At 45.6% G+C, this 13,346-nt stretch overlaps 1 long non-coding RNA gene and 1 other non-coding gene across 2 annotated transcripts; both read right to left on the bottom strand.

Moving 5' to 3' along the window:
• Nucleotides 1-3,291: 3,291 nt before the first annotated feature.
• On the bottom strand, nt 3,292-12,642 carry LOC146207999 (uncharacterized). The gene is made up of 3 exons (XR_014703360.1): nt 12,611-12,642; nt 6,929-7,009; nt 3,292-3,358 (listed from the first exon to the last, which is right to left on the bottom strand). It is a non-coding gene; the product is annotated as an uncharacterized LOC146207999 (long non-coding RNA).
• LOC146208000 (U6 spliceosomal RNA) lies at nt 8,740-8,837 on the bottom strand. Its single transcript, XR_014704566.1, has one exon. It is a non-coding gene; the product is annotated as a U6 spliceosomal RNA (small nuclear RNA).
• Nucleotides 12,643-13,346: the final 704 nt, after the last annotated feature.

Raw genomic sequence — 13,346 nt, forward strand, 5'->3', positions numbered from 1 at the left:
CAAGTAGTGTTTGGATTTGAATTTGATGCGAATATTGGCTATACTAGAGCACACCTGGCTGTGCAAATGTAGTGTTCAGTGCCGCTGGGGCCAAAGAAGAGCAAGCGATTCACATGCTTAATAGCTATAGTGCAAACACATTCGCAACGATGTTAATATTTTTTTTTTTAATTTTAGTGTTGTATGTTTCTTTATACCCGCTCCCTGAGGATTGGACAGGGATGCTAACAAGGTTAGCATTTTCTGAGGAAAGTTTGGGAGGCTAATATCACCTTTAAGAGAGCGATAAAAGTCACCGCTGGCTCACATTTGTTTTGTCATAGCAAGCACGATGATCCCATGAAGAGTGAGAGCTATCTTTCTGAGACGGACAATTCTCTTGCAAAGCTGGAACTTGCACTATTCTGAAAAGTTTCGGTGGCCTTCATTTTAATTAGTACGAAGTAAACTCATGCACCGGTGGGGCAATAGCCAAAGTTTCGACCTCTTCGACCGCGAATTGGAAACGTTATGTATGTACATACTATAAATGCAGTGCTACGGTAAAATCAACGGTAAAGTCAATTCTGAACCCACGAGTAATGCTTCTCGCCGAGCTACAGTTCATTTGTAATTTGATGAGCAGCTTCCGCTTTTTGAACGAACCGTTATCCTGTTCAGCTCTCATCTCACCCTTCATATAGCTGGCACGGAGGCCAGCATTCTTGAACGGAAATCTACTGAATAAAATCTTTTTATTTTTTTTTTCTGATCGAGGTTCGGGGGCCTAGGAATCACCGCGGAGTGATCATGAGTAGACGAGACGTCGCGACCGCAGCAGTCAGCGAGACCGAAGAAAGAACGCTTCATGTGCACTTTGTATTTAGGATGTACAGGTAGGGAGAAGAGAACAGAGATGAGCTGCTGAGTTGCTGAGTTGCAACTCCACGAATACTGTTTGATTTCTCCAGCTAGGGAGCTGTGGAAATAGAGTTCATATCGGCAGTCGAGTAAGGGACACTTGCGAACACCCGAGGTGCCGCCCACTGCCGACGTCTTGAGCCTCCTCGCCCATGTTCATGTGGCAAGGGTTAACTTCCTTGGATGCGATGGCGATCTTGAGCTGACAGTGGAAATTAAGTCCAGGATTCCGAGAAGTTCGCCCCTGGCAAGGGCCACTATCCCACTGGACTTAATTCTTGGAATGTCACGAGCACTCCCTTTCTTCGAAAAGCTGCACGCTTTTGCTTTCGTTAACAAATGAGAAAATTTCCTCGTGGTCAGCCTTGCGAGTACCGGGCGGGCAATTATGCATGAATAAGTTGCTCTGCACCCTTCCGATTTTCCCGTTCCGACTTGGCGAGATAGTTGACCGACAGCAGTGGTGGCGATGAAACCCCCGTCGCTGCCGCCGCGGACTGGGCGTCTTCAATGGCTGCCGCTCATCGGACCCGCTTCGTTCCTGTGTTCCAGCCACGAGAGCCTAGGCTGGGACCCCAGTCATAACACTTTTCGTACAAAGCCGTCCACTGAGAGAGAGCGCGTGCCAGGCGGCGCTCCCGTCCTGCTCCCCGCTAGGACTGAACGGCGCGTACGCGCGCGAGCTATGACTACTATTGCTACCGCCGGCGTCTGGCCGAGGCTAGCAGCGCCCGCCGCGCTCTTTCCCAATCAAATTCCCGGTAGCCTGGACGGCTCGCCGTCAGGGAAGGCGCGGCTCTGGTATCGCGCGACGAAACTTGCGCTCAGGTTTCCTATAAACCTGAGGCTGCAAAAGCCGATCGATGACGTCATTTCGAGGTAGAATCAGGTATTCCCTGCTTCTGACCTCCCCGCGTAATGAGTCTTAAAATGTCAGCGAGAAACTAACGGCGATGTTTGCCTTTAGTTAGCGGAGTTTTTCCTCTTATTAGCACATACTTCTACGTTGCCTTTGTACGTTGCAAAAACGGCAGCGCCGGCTGGGGGAAGATTCTTCCTGGGGGAAGTGGAAAGAACGACAGGTGCGCCACCAAGACGTCTACATGGATTCCCGCGAGAAGACTACACATAACTCCTGGATCCGGCCGTTAACGCCGCATGCAGAACGACCGAACCCGGGGGTTTCTAACCACATTTCCCGGCAAATGCGGGGAATAGCTGGCACGGACTTTGCGGCGCACATGAAAGGAACTGTTGTCCATGACCGCCTGTCTTCTTGTTCAAAACACAGAGATACCGGTAAATGCCGCACGATCTCATCAGCTTCCGCAGCCTCCACAACAGGTTACATTGTATGGCTTTGCCCGAAGAATGCGGCGTGCACGACAGATGCCGACCGCCATTCCCAGCCCGCGCGAATATTTGCCACTGAAATCGCACTTCCAATTCATCAGCCGTTGAGTCAGAAGTCCTTATTCTTACATAGCCTTCTCTTTTCAATTAAGAGCTTGTCGATGTTGTATAGCAGGACGGGCATGCTATTTCCAAGTGCAATAGATATCATTCTGGGGCTAATTATGTCTAGTCCCGGTTGTGGTCCGTTTGTTCTCTCCGTGGGTCGCTAACGAGAACGCGGCATCCGCGGAGTGGCGGCGGGGTATGAGACTGTCTCCTCATAGCTCCACACAGTATACATCCATAACACAGACATAGCACCCATTTATTATCATAACTAAAGCAATATTAGCCACAGACGGCTTCCCTGTGGGATAGCGCATTATCAGAAAACTATATCGTCAAAGATTCCACGCGACCCTCACGCCATAAGCACAGCTTCTGTCTAGCACCCATTTTTGCGCGCACCCACACATATAAATACTCTTTTTTTCCACGAACAGTGTTTGAATGGAATGCTCTACCCCCAAGTTCTGAATTCTTTCACCCTCCTTGATTGATGTACTGTAGCTGTTTGGTGCTGTGCATTTTGTTATTTTGTCTCATTGCATCATGTACTTGCTGTGTTATTCGAAATTAATGCATAGATTGTATAACTGCTTGCTCTTGCTGGCCTTTTTGCGCTTGCTGATGTCTTATATACCGTCAGTTATGTACCCTCCCTCTCCTGAAGTATTTCATAAATAAATAAAATACCAGATGAACCTCGAAGGTCGTTTTAAAGCAAGTGCTTCACTTTCCATGCAACGGTTATTGAAACGTGCAAAGTTGGGTGTTTATTGGAAGCTCACAGAAGTTACGCCCTGTTGCCAAGGCAGTACTTGTTGTTTGTCGAGTAGCAAATACAAATCTCTTTTCTGAAACTGTTGCTACTTCAAATTGATGTCGCCGCAGAATTGTCTCGGGTGAGCAGGAACCGGGATACCACAGGCGTCTTCGTAATGGTCAATGCACTGTCGTGATATTGGGCCCACTAAGTCTATTGGGACCCATAGCACGCACTCTGCATCAAAGAAAACACAAAAAGCTCGATACACTTCCAGGGAAAAGATTTGTACAAAGTAAGATTACCCCTATAACGTCATCGCATTTGTGTTAACACAGAAGATTTTGCAATGAATTACCTGTACAGCGATCCATGACTGAAATAGGGCATGAAGGTGAGTTTTGGCAACACAAAATATAATGCAGTAGGTCTCAAGGAAAGCTTGCTCCACTAGCGAAAGTTTTGGCAAGGAGGTTTTTCATCGACCGGTCAAGGGTAAATTTTTGGCGCGGGTTTGAAAAGGACCTTCGTTCGCAACATTCAGTCCCGGCGTAGGCGAAGATGGTGCAATGTGGGAAGTATGCTAGGAGGGAAAACCTGGGCCTGGTGTTCTGAGTTTGTATCGTTATCGAAGTGTCGCTGTCTCAACTGACCTCGGGTCATCTGTTTGGTCGAAATGTCCGAACCGGGTGTTGCCACTGCGGAGCCGGAGATGGTGGCAACATCATGTTCCGGCGTTTCGACCAATTAGATGACTCGAGGTCGGGGAGATAGCGACGCTTTTGATATCGACAAGAACTCGGAATACGGGCCCTGAATTCCAAAAGTAAAGTTAGGCAGGGATAGTTTCTGATAGCGGTTGCAGGCTACAGATGATTTTCATGGTCTACATGCAAATTTTCAAAGGAGGAGTATTAAAGCTCAGGGCAATAATAACCTATGGTTCGGAAGGCTGGAAAAGATAAACTCTACACTCTGTACAGTCTGTTAATTGCCAGACGTAGCAGACAAGCTTCCAAAAAGGTGGCATGGACGATACGGGTGCGGAAGAGAATAAGCCAAGCACACCATTGCCTTGTGACATTTTTTCGCGTTGCATTATTCAAACCGGTTCCTTTGCCATATGCAGCGCGCTAGTAGACGCTAGTTTTAGGCTAACAATGTTTTTTTTACATCAGACAGAGAAGGCTTGAAATCGTTTATGTATGAATACTTGTTCCGTTTACTTTGATCCACTTTCTACCAGTCGGGATGAAAGGAAGCAACAGCTTGAACGCAGCTGAGTAGCGCAGAGCAACGAAATGCGGGAAAATAAATAAAGAAGAGTAGCGAGCGAACAACAGAGAAGCAGAGGGGAAGGAGGTCATGCAATAACGATTTAATGTACAGCCGCCCAAATATTTAACTGGCATGCTTGAAGGCTGCATTTTCTGTCACACTGAGCGTTAGAATGGAACTAGGCAAGGCTGACCTAAAGCTGACGTTAACGCAAAGCAAGGGCTCATCAATCCCTTGCGTAATCTCAACCTTCTGGCAAGTTCTATTTAAAAAAAGGAACAAAAAAAGGAATAAGCCCACAGTTAAATAAATAAAAAAAAGAATACATCCTAAGCTTGTCAGGCTAAAAGCTTAAGTAACCACCTATCCCCTGCAGCCTGGAAAGGTCAAACATTATTACCTAATTAGGATTTTTCGCACTTCTCACGCGAATGAAGAAGGCTTCCTTTCGAAGCGTAATTCCGCGGAGCTTTACTGAACATACATCTCGAGTTTAGCGTAATAAAAAATATTGGTGCTTTAAGGAGGCTTTTACCGCCATTTCACGCCAACGACTGGAAATATATGGCTTGGGTGAACGTGTTAATAAAGCTTTTGCCCGCTCGCAACGTTGTTTGCATAGTATCTGCTGATATGGCTGGCTGGGAAATTATATGGAAGCGTAATCAACCTAGCTGGGCAGGTAAGCTCCGGCCAGTGTTTGCGTTCGCTTCTTAATATAAGCAAGAGGACTGAGCAAAACAAAAAGGGTAAAGAGGAATAGAAAAGTTAAAAAAAAGTGCATGTTAAAAGCGTTACAACCGAAGAGCCTATGTAAGCGCCTGTCATTGAGAGCCTGCAAATGGACGCAATTACCAACAACCGAGAATGTTTTGTGTCTTCTCCTTGTTTCGCTTATGAGGACGCCTCCCTATGTAAGCGTTACGGGGAGGGCAGTGAGGTAAGAATATCTCATTTCGGTAGCCCCTTAACGAAAGTTTAAATCAGATCGTTCGCTCCGTAAAGGCCCGCCGCTGCACTGGAACTATATACATAGAGTTTGGTGCAGCCGTATTCTTATTAGGCTAGGCGGCGCTTTGCGGCTCTTTTATTAATGTTATTGTAGACGGCACGTCTGAGAACAATAATAAAAAAGCAATAATAATTATCGTTTTCACTATAGCCGACACATTGGCAACTGCCGCGATGTAGGGCGATCGTAGCGCTTTAACGGCCACACTAGCGAAATGAGAAAGGAGCTTTCGGGTCACTCGCAATGCTTTTCCACGCTGTCTTTGCTTATCTTCATAAAGATTTGCATTTTGTTGATGTTACGTGCTATGTGCGGTCAGCTAGCTAGCTAAAGTAGAGAAAATCTAGTCGAGTCATGTCAGCGCTTTGTTCTTATGGTTCCGATGGCAGCTGCGCGTTGTTAGTGAGCCAGCGTGTCAGGAGAGCGACTTGGAGGCCACCTGTACAACAATACATACGGCACCAGGGCACTGCATGAATGTTGCTTTATGGCCGCATCGTGGCATCGTAAGCGTTACTGCGCATTGCACATTGAGGTTCTTTTAAGGTTTGCTTTTCTGCGCTACAATCAGGATGCTAGTAGAATGGACACGGCCACCTAAATGCTACCACCATTCTCGAGAATTTGCGCTCACAGAGCACCATCCACAACACCGGATTTGATGCAGAATTAGGCCTTTAGCACTATTTTGTGAAAATATTTGCGTTAACGTGTGTCCTTCATCCATCTAAAGTAGTTCAAAATCCACAGAAAACCATTATCGTATGTTTTTCTGCTCATCTCAAAAATGTTATTAGGAAATAATTGCAAGTTTCCTAAGAGGAATCTGTGGATAAATTGATTTTCGTAGTGGAAGCTTACTACATGCGGCAAAACCATTATAAGCAACTTAGTTTCGAAAAGTGCCGCTAACCAGTATTCTAGGTCCTAATGCGAGCCCTGAAAAAAAGCTGCCTGCAGCATACGGTAGGCGGTAGCTTTCTTTCCAGTTGTTGGTAGAAAGCATTGACGGCTCGCAGCTGGCCATCAGAGAGTCCAAATTTACATCATAGTTTGCGTCATCAGCCAAACCTAAGTTTTAATCTTATTGGGCAGCCTAAAACAAACTTCTTGCTAGTAATTACAATTTCTTTTTTCAAACGACAATAAAGCCAGGTTTTCCTAAACTAACAGATTTGTATAGTAACCAAGAATTTGAGAGATCGCTCTGCTGTGTTCCATTCGAATTGCCATGTGGCAGGAGCGAAGGGTATTCTGGCCCCAGCCAATGCTGACACAGAATACATCGCTGGTGCTCAGCTTCAAATAAACAGTGCATTTTTGCATCCTATTAAAACTGTTTCATAGAGAGCCTTGTTGGCACAAGAAAGAAAAAAACGTGCGCGTGCAAATCATTGTTTCTGGAATGGAGCTGATAAAAATTGGTAGGAATAAATTTTTGAGTGGACTGGGGAATGCAATGCCACAGCATGACATTGCGACGCGTTGTCTGCCCTGGCAGACGTGTAAAAACTTACGATGTCCGCTGTATTCCATGTCCAGAACAACACAGCTGTAATAATCCGTGTAGTAGAACTTGCCTTCTTTAGGTGTAGGATCTGAAACAGTTTGCACTCATTTACATTTTTGTGGCCATTCTGACAGCTCCCATATTTCCTGTTCGGTGTCGTTTGAATGATAATTTGAAATGCTGGTTTAGTGTGGTCCAGATAGAATAAAACAAAAATATGCGGCGGTCGTAGCTATTTTAGCACAAATGGCAAATGAAGGCTTTTATAGGGTGGGAGGAGGCGGTAACAAATACTTCTGCATTTGGCTCTTAAATCATTACCTCGTACATAACTATAGATCGTCAAGGTAGAGTTCAATGATTAATACATGTTTTCTGCTGGTTATTATCGCGGGCAAGCCTCAGCGCATGCAGAATACTATGACGCGAGAAAGCATACCAAACTGAATGGACTAACTGTCGGTAGTTTGGGGCAGAGTTTAACACAGGGGCCCTAACTGAAAAAAAAAAAAGTTGTTATTAATATTGCAGATTTACCAGTGAAAAGTAGAACACAACCAATGTATGAACTCTTCGTCCAAAAAATTGGCGATCTAACCTGTGAAACGCCTAGACTTTTCCACTGCAGGAATGCATGCGTGCTGCCCCATGTGTTGGCATAAACAAACTACAGATGGTGGGAAAACGTAGTTTTAAACGTGCGCTGCTGTGCCATACCGCGCAGGACGGCGTGTAGCGACATGTGATAACTGCACTAGAATACATAGTTAATGCCGGTAGCGGCTTGATGCGGGTTATTAATAGCTGCTACCCCAAGTAGTTCGCGCATGAAGACTAGCAACCACGGCGATTTAAAGCTTTCTCGGCGATCGGCAGCAGCACTTCTAGAATGTTCCGGCAATGACGACGCCATTATGTGAGCTCATAGCAACGCAGGTGGTGGTTCATGAGGGGAATATGCAAATAGCAAAATGGTCATTCATACACGATAAACGGCAATGTTTTGAATAATTGCCACCATCTGGAGACACTGACGCAATTCAAGCATAATCGCAGAGCGCATTAAATGCGCCAGACAGCACTACCAGTTTCTCCTAGGATTGAGCTGTAATTTTTTCCAGATTAACAATCCTGCCCCTTGTCAGTGAATGGTTGGCGGTAGTAAAATAAAAGGCTATTTACAGTTAGAACCTATTCGATTGACATTATTTTGGAGCAACACCTACTACAACAACATATGCCAAGATATTGTGATAATAACTTGTGAACCCTGCGTTTCGATCTGCCTTTGTGGACGGAACGGTGACGGATAATGAGCTGAAAATTTGGCTGTTGAGTACAATCCTGCAATAATACTTAGGAGGCCTTACAGTAAGAACTTAGGAGAAATGTTTTAGAGGGAGAGGGGAGGTCGCATCGCATGTTGCATATAAACAGTTCTATATTCCGTTGCAAAACGAAGCCGTAAAAACAGTTGATAATAAATTAAGATTTAGTGTCGTTCCAGACGCTCTCTCATTTGTTTCAGACTATAGAACCCCTGATTCCCAGGGGAACAATTGAAGCAGCTTTTAAGCATGTGGCAACCCGGAAGATGCGTAGGTTTTTGCCCGCGAGAAGCAATGCTCACGCGGCGGAAAGGGCGTTCAGGTGAGAGCTTCCTGCTTGTTGCGTCGTCGACGCTTTTACATTTGTGGAACACAACAGAAATTCGTTCGAATCTGTCCCCAGATGAGGAATGTATAGACGATCAACGTGATTAGTGCGATACTATGGGCCAGCAATGTGCTATCCAGGACGCAGCAGCAGCTGCCCCTGACAGGCTTTGTCCTCGAGAGTAGACAGCATCCTTGCGCAGTGGCCCTGCTAATCTTGTGTGTACCTTTCCAATTTTAGTATATGTACTTCGGAAGTACAGCGGCCGCATGGTTCAGCCCATCAGGCGTTGGGTGGCAAATTGCTAAGAGAGTTGAAACTCGGCGCAGTTGATTGTACAGTCGCGGACAGAAGAATATGGACCACGCTTTGTCGGTCAAATTCTTCTCACTTGCTAAATACCAAAACATAACTCATGCTTTTTGCATATGCTTGCAGTATTTTCTTTTATCGTTGCATATGAGGAGAACAAGCATATTTATTTCCATTCGATGACGGGATAGAAACGTTTGAATGCAGAAAAGTGGTCCAATTCATTCTGTCCGCGACTGTACATGCTTTTTCGGCGCACTAGTTTCCTTACCTCGTCGAAGGAAAATGGACGCATACAAGGTGAACTGAAAATTGCTCACTATAGACCTTTTCACGATCCCGGGAGAAACCGGTTTGACTGGGCTGTGAAGCAGGCGTAGGGGGAGAATCCGCAGTTTTTTCCTGTGCTATGAGCACAGCCCAGTCCCCAGTATGGCAGCGCCCTTTGGCCAGTTTTGAAAAGGTCTATAGAAGGTATTAATTTTTTACAAACAAGGAAACCTATTATATAAGGACACCGCAATTGTTAGGTGTTTTGCATTTCACGTCTAACATCGCCGCGCGAGAACTTCTTTTCATAGAATTGAAAAACCTTTAAAAATTAAACAGTTGTCTGTTCGCACTTCCTCTTGTATGTGTTCATTTTGTTCCTTCTATCAAAGAATAAGCGCGTCAAAAGCAGTGTGACTGATGTCCCCCGCTCCAGTCTTCCAATGGATTCCAGTAGCCGTAGCGCAACAAGCAGTAGCCCTTTCCCCAACCTCTCGCCTCCTACCATATTTCTTTTCTCTGTCAGTTCCTCTCTTCTTGGAAAGGGAGAAGAAAATTGTCTTCTTTTCGCTGGCTAGGAAGAGACCATTTTAATGGGCCGGGTAGGCTGATTGTTCAAACATGAATGTAATTATTTTAATCCTAACGTATCGGTCAACGACTGAGCTCAGAATGGTTAAAACTGAACACTCTGCAACAAGGTATGGTCATTGAGGACCACCGCGTCGTTAGAGCAACCAACTGTAATGCTGCCATCGAAAACGGCTCCATGTTATTAATCGACCCCGATGTTCGTCTTCCGCTTTGCGTTGTCCCTACAGAAACACACAGTGCGCTCCGTTCTCAAAGGGCACCGCTTCAAGAGCTATATTAATCTATTTTTCAATCTGGAAAGGCTGTTAGTGCTTTCGGTATTGCCAACGCCTTGGGTTATGGCTTCATCGGTTTCGATCGCAAACGGATGTTCCACAATCGGGCGACCCTGACTTTGTAATATCGAAACCCGAAGGAGCAGTCCTGCTACTCACTCTGTTAATCACAGATGTGGCTCTTTAACTGCTACCGATGTCCTTGAGTACTACTATGATATGCTCATTGATGGCTTTCCAAACATGAAATCGTCGCCAATGCATGTGCATATTAAGCCTGAGCAAAGACAATGTAAGGCAAGCGTATAAAGTGCCTTACTCTCTCGGCGATAATGTTTCCGATAATTGTACATGTTATATTGGTAGGCAGCATAAAATGCGGTAGTTCTTCTCGCTATCAATAGAGAGATTTAGCTTACCGTCATCCGCGATCCGCCACCGTGGCTCTGTACTGCGCGTGGGTGTGGCGGGCAAGCTGATTGGTCCCGACGCGGCAGGTCTGTGTGGCGACATTCAGTATGTGGCGCCATCTGTCGGCGTCAAGGGTGGTCTGGGCATGCGCAGTGGAGTTGCGGTGGCGGATCCCAGTAGCGGATCGCGGATCACGGTAAGCTAAAACTCTCTAAAAGTAGGTCCATCCGTAATACACACAGTACTTCGTATCACGACTAACAATCCGTGGCATATCCTACGTATTGCATTATTGACCGCTTTTTGGCTAATCAACGTCTCCTTAACTTTGCTCGATACCTTCTTAGATCTAACTGGCGTATAGTCTCAAGTACTGCAACTGCAGACTGAGGCGTCTTTGTCACCAGCAGCTATTTGAATTTGACCACTTGGCTTGGTTTACTTCCGTGCTTTGTTGCGGTTTGCGTGCTTATATGTTCTTTGCTTTATAACACCTTCTGTCTTTTCACAACCCCAATTTTCACAGGCAGTGCTGTCGGCCGTTACAATCCTGAAAGCATACTATTTGGTTAACGCAACATCGAGACATAAGTGGCAAAGTAACGCTGCTTCTTGACGAGCAGTCTGATGGGGAAGGCAAAGGCGCCGTCCAAGATCTAGTGTCCTAAGGCGGCGGTTGCTAAACTCCGCCGTGTTCCACGCTGAACATTTATCCGTGAATCAATCATCTCTTATGTGAATGCCCTGTATTTGTGAGGGAAAGACATAAGCTGCGTTGTGCGCTGGACCACCTCGATCCACGCCCTTTAACGGTGGTTTAGATCCTTCGTCTGTGCAAACGGCAGTCGACCGCCTTTAAGGCATACAGGGCACTGTTTCGTTTTCTAACAGCCACGGGCTTGTGTGACAAACGCTGACTGGGCTCCACGTCTCTTTTCGCTACCCCTCGTTAATCCCTTTATCCCTTTTCCCCAGTGTAGGGTAGCCAATCGGAGGCCTATCTGGTTAACATCCCTGCCTTCCATCCGCATTCCTATGTAACACCTTTTGTCACACGGAACGTATCGTTTTTTTCCTGTTCTTGATGACGCCTACGAGAAACGTTAATTACGAGGCTATATAAGCTCCACGATCTACCCGACTGCCGAGACGGAATAAATGCGTTCTTGACGAGTTTCAGTGTCGCCGCTTGCTCTTCGTTCGTTGAATCGCCCAGAAACGTAACAATGCCGTGGTACTGAGAAGAACGTAGATGCTAATGTCGCCGTCACGTGCGTCAATAATGCCATCAATAATATGACACTGCTGAGGAAAGGTTTCTGTGACCATTAAGTAGTGATACGCTAAAGCTCTTTACGGAAATCGAACAATATCGCCTTGAATTCGTCCATGAAATTTTCGCCAGCTGAGTTAGATACAGGTAAGCGATTCAGTCGATTTAGCTTTATGAATGCTTAATACCAGATTACGCATGACCAAACGTCCCGCCAGTTGAGTATGCTGAACGATCACAACACGTCCTTTCTTTCAGTCTCTCTTCATATGAAATAGCTTCTCCACGGAGCATGTTACAAAGGCGTATCGAACCGGCTGTTGCAGACATGGCAAAAGTACAGGCGAAAATCGACGATGTTCGGATTACCGAAACCGTCATTACGTCGCGTAACAAATTAATGTGCTACATGACCTATTAAGTACAGACTCATTATTTGATATAACTTAATAGTTTTAGTCATGGTATGCCAAATGGAAGATTAACGGGTTAAATGGCCTTCATGCCTGACTAAATATATGCTATCGATTTGAACACTCAGGATCAAAACACGTCATAACGCGTCAAAAGCTCGCATTTGTTTCCACCATTGATCGAAGGAAGGATGAGGTACGATTACACATGACCTTTTGCCTCCGATAATATCTGCCCTATAGGGTTGCTCCTCGTACGGGATGTATGGTGCACTGGAATCGTCACCAGTCACTTTTCTAGGGAAGCTGCAATGACGCCGATGGCTTCGAGCTTCTCTGTCTAGGGAATGTAATCGAGCGATATTGATAACACTGTTGCGGTAAAAAAAAAACAAACAAAGAAACCATAATCTCTTTTCTGCGCTGCCGGGAAGACACTCGACGCACGTTCTCCTTTTCTGGTGATGTAAAAGGAGCGTTCTTACCAGCATCAGTCCAAAAAATTAGCGTTTCTGGGTCGTCCCCTACTCGTTGATATAGCGCCTCCGGTTCTCTGTAAAAGTGCACGTACAAAATATAGGGAGTTTATTGTGCGTTTTTGGCAAATTAGAGGTTACTTCATACAAAAAAAAAGGACATCGACCAAACAGGATCTCTTTGTTGTACTGCTGCAACTCCGTAATACCACAAGTGATAAATTCAAAAAATTCGGTAATGTATTGCCACGAAACCTTCAAAACTGTATTTGTTGTTTTTTAACAGGCGCCGGCATGCGACCTTATCACTGTGATTCTGGCACGCGTATCAATTCTGTATCCCGTGTTTGTTCATACTCGTTGTCGCGATACGATCCGTTATAATTTTCTTTTGTCGCGAACGTTGCGCCGAGATCTGTCTCGGAGATTCCGATCACTTGCGTATGTTTCTACAATGTTCCAGATTATGCTAGTAGCAGTTTGCGACGTTATCTAGATTGTTCTGAGCAGCCTTGAAATTGAGCGTTGACGAGTGTGACGGGAATTCTTTGTTCGACGATGGACGAGCACGTTTGTTGCTATCGCCGCCGCCTAGTTGCTTAAGTTCTTTTGCGGGCGCAAGTCAGCCCCAAAAGGTTAATTTCAGTACCATCAAGCCCGTGTCTTCTGTTGGTGTCTAGGGCCTTGTCACCAATACGTGACGGTATGAAGGGAAAAATTTCTGCTACCCATCACTCATCGGCGT

Source organism: Amblyomma maculatum, chromosome 1 (genome assembly GCF_055883805.1).
Source record: "Amblyomma maculatum isolate TAMU_Amacu chromosome 1, ASM5588380v1, whole genome shotgun sequence".
NCBI classification, from domain to species: Eukaryota; Metazoa; Arthropoda; class Arachnida; order Ixodida; family Ixodidae; genus Amblyomma; species Amblyomma maculatum.